Here is a 3486-nt window from a genome sequence, read left to right as displayed (position 1 = left end):
ACTGCTGTTTCTCATTATTCCTCTCTGACATAAAGGATAGTCGTCCTTTGGTGAGCATAAAGTTGTGCCTCTGTATAAGCAACCTGAATGTATGAAGATTTCTGCCTCTGGGCCTTTTACACTCAGTAAAACTTAAAAATCAAATGTACCTGAAATCATTTTGTGAACATATCAAAATACAAATTTACATCTCATGATATCTTCTGATTTTGACTCTGAAACTTTGCAAGAGGAGTACCTGACTAACTCACGTTGTCCTGATATGTGTATTACCTGTTTGAATTAAACTATGTAAACAGTATTCTTCTGCGATTTACTGGAATTCTAAATCCTTTGGGAGTTCTGCTGTAAAACAGAAAATACGGACCTATTTAATCCTGCAAATAATTTCCAAAGCTCTTCTAATGAGGAAGAGGTTAGTTGTCTGTAATATGATACTAACTTTTGTACATAAGTCAAGTTTCGACAAAGACCAAGCACTGAAAATGTCTCTAACTTTTGTAGCTTAATAACTTCTGATTTAAAGATCGTGAGGAAAACCGTGATTAAATGAGCGTGGATTCAGGGGAAGAAAGGGAAATTGGAAGACTACGTGTTCAGAATTTAGCAAACATGTATTCATGTGCTGTGTCCTTCTAAAAGAGGCTGAAATAATTTGTAACTTCTAATTAAGTAATTGCAAACGTTTTTCTATGTAAATTGTTACTTAGATTGAGCAAACTCAAAGTGGCCACATGATGGTGCCAAGTCACAGCAGTAAAAAAATTAACTGCCTTACATAAACAGCCTACAACACCTCAGGAAGGAGTTTGTTGAAGTCTGTGGCACATTCCCCTTTCCTGAAAAGCAGCAGCTGTAGTCCAGAGAGCCCAATGAACTGTGGAAGAGATGCGTATTTTAGAGACTTTTTTCACTATCCTTGTTCTCTGATCAGCCATAGATTTTTTTAATGTGCATAAACACAAATGACTCACCTCATCTTCATTGTTGGGTTTATACTGTAATAATACATACTACGAGTTAAATTAGAATAGCGTTAGTTTTCTAGATAAAGAAGAAATGGCAAGTACTTTTCACAGAAAGGTAGCAGAGTATCACTACTGAGACACAGAGTAAAAAAAAAACCCTAAATCTCTCACTTTAAAGACACACACTCTACCACCACTCCTCTCCAGTTTAAAATGAAAATTAAGTTTTAAAATTTTAGTAGTCTGGAAGAAATCTCTTTCTTATTATGATTTCCTCACTCTCCAGACTTAACATCCTGAATTTTCGTATGGTACCCACTTGTGAGTGTGGAAACTGTAAACAAAGGGCTGGATTTTTTTTCTGCTGTGTGCAGGGACAGGGGGTTCCCAACAATATGTGAAAAGGAAAAAATAGTGTCAACCGTCACAGAGAGGTACCCATTGCTACTTGACAGTATGTGTGAATTCAAAGGCCTAAATATTTTGTGACAATTATACTTCTACTGCCAGGAGGGCCGAGTGGGAGTCATGTTTCTTGCCTAAAAGATGAGTTTCTTTCTTGAACTGCAAACTAATGTAATAGTATGACTGTGGCTGTTAGGAGGATGTGAGGAAAATACGTGTAGAAGTTGCTGCTTTTTTACGTGTTCTATCGCTGGGTAAATGGAGACCATTAGAATGATGCTTCATGTAATCTTAGTAGGTGAATGTACTGACAGAACCTTTTTTGAATGTATCTGTCTGACCAGAAAAGCAGGAAGTGTTGGTGAGCTGCAATATGAGGAAAGCATTCCATGCTTAAGGACTTACAGAATTGTTTGAGACAAAATAGTTAATTTTCCATGAGCTACTTCTCATGATGGTCAAGTTTTTCTTGTTAACATAGGGTATTTGATATCACACGTTTCATAAAAAAGCAATGTGATTAATTGAAAATGACACCCTGTATATGAAAGAAAAAAAGTTCACTGACAATTCCAAAGTATTGCCATATCCTTATCTTCTTTACAGGTAGCTCTGATTTGTGTGCATATACACACACACATTAAATGATCTTTATATCAGACATAAACACTACCATCATGAATCATTTAAAATAGCCCAAATAAATATATTTTTTTCTCATCAGCGGGCAGTTTTGGAATAGGTATTCTTAGCAGCATGAACTGTAGTAAAATTAACTGACCCATATAATAGAGACTTACCATTCAAATGGTGTAAAAGTGAAATCACTATCCACCCATAATTATAACTTTTATAAAATATAACCTTTTGCTCTTAAGCCAACAAATCCTGGCAGGAGGGCTGAAAAATTTTAAATATGCAAAATGCCAGAAAGTTTTGGATACACTTCTGCTTTTATTTTCCACTTTATGAACATGCTTTGAAAGCTTTTGCTATTTAGAACATAAATACTAATATTGTTTTCATTGGACTTTGTCATCTCACAGATGGGAAAATGAAGTTTTCAGTAGCTGAATAATAAGTTAACTGAGGAACAGAATTCTTAAATCAGATGGCTGATTTCTTACAACTGTTTAGAAATGCTTTTGTTAACTTGTCAGCCTATAATTGCAGTAGATCTTGGGAGGACAGGAATAGCAGGCCAACTTTTTTGTATCAGAATGTTTCTTTTTAACTGTCCTGAAGGTGCCCATCCTACCCAATGCAATTTTTCTTTAATTAATTATAGCCGTCATTTAGTTAAGACACGTTGAAGGATGCAGGGGCATTGTAGCTTTCATAGCAATGAGGGAATATTCTACTAGCTGGAATATGTTCAGCAGAACACTTTTCAATCATAAAAATAGCTATTTAAAGGCAGGTGTTTTTTTTCCTGAGCGGTTTGAAAGTCCATCTAGATCTGTTCCAGGTGCACAAATTGGCTGCACTAAAGCAAATGGTGAAGTGTCATTGAATTTCACAGACTTGGAATCACTTAGGAAGTGACCAGGATTTGGCCATCAATGGCACGTGAAGTAGCACGCAGGCCAGAAAAGATTATGAAGATACTGGGACAGGAAAACAGTTAGCGAGCCATATTTTTGTTGCTAGCTTAATTCCCAATCAGGCTTGATTCCAATCAGGCTAATTCCAATCAGGCTTGTTTCTGTTTATAGACAAATGCTTGTTTGTCTATGTGTTTCTGAGCCTCCTCAGCTGTGAGAAGGACCATTTACAGCTCCCCTTAAAAATAATCCGCTGATTTCTCTTTTACTAGTAGTTCCTGAAGGTTTCAGAAAATCTATCAGTAGAAAATCTTTTATCTTAATGCCTGATGTAGACCTCTTCCTGTGTTATTGAAGCTGCTATAGGAGGAGGGCCTACGTCTTGATGCTATGTTAGGAAATGGTGATTTAGGTACTGCGTTGTGAAAACTGAGTAGCTTATGGAATTATTTATCCTTTTATTTTTTTAATGCTCTATGAAATATCCTGCTGGAGCTATTTAAATATGGATTATATTTCAGACTGGTTTTTTACTCAGAGCTTCTCACAACATGACAACAGAGTTTTCC

The sequence above is a fragment of the Apaloderma vittatum genome, unplaced genomic scaffold (genome assembly GCF_000703405.1).
Source record: "Apaloderma vittatum isolate BGI_N311 unplaced genomic scaffold, ASM70340v1 scaffold5047, whole genome shotgun sequence".
NCBI classification, from domain to species: domain Eukaryota; kingdom Metazoa; phylum Chordata; class Aves; order Trogoniformes; family Trogonidae; genus Apaloderma; species Apaloderma vittatum.
The sequence above is the reverse complement of the archived record's forward strand: the minus strand, read 5'-3'. Positions refer to the sequence as shown.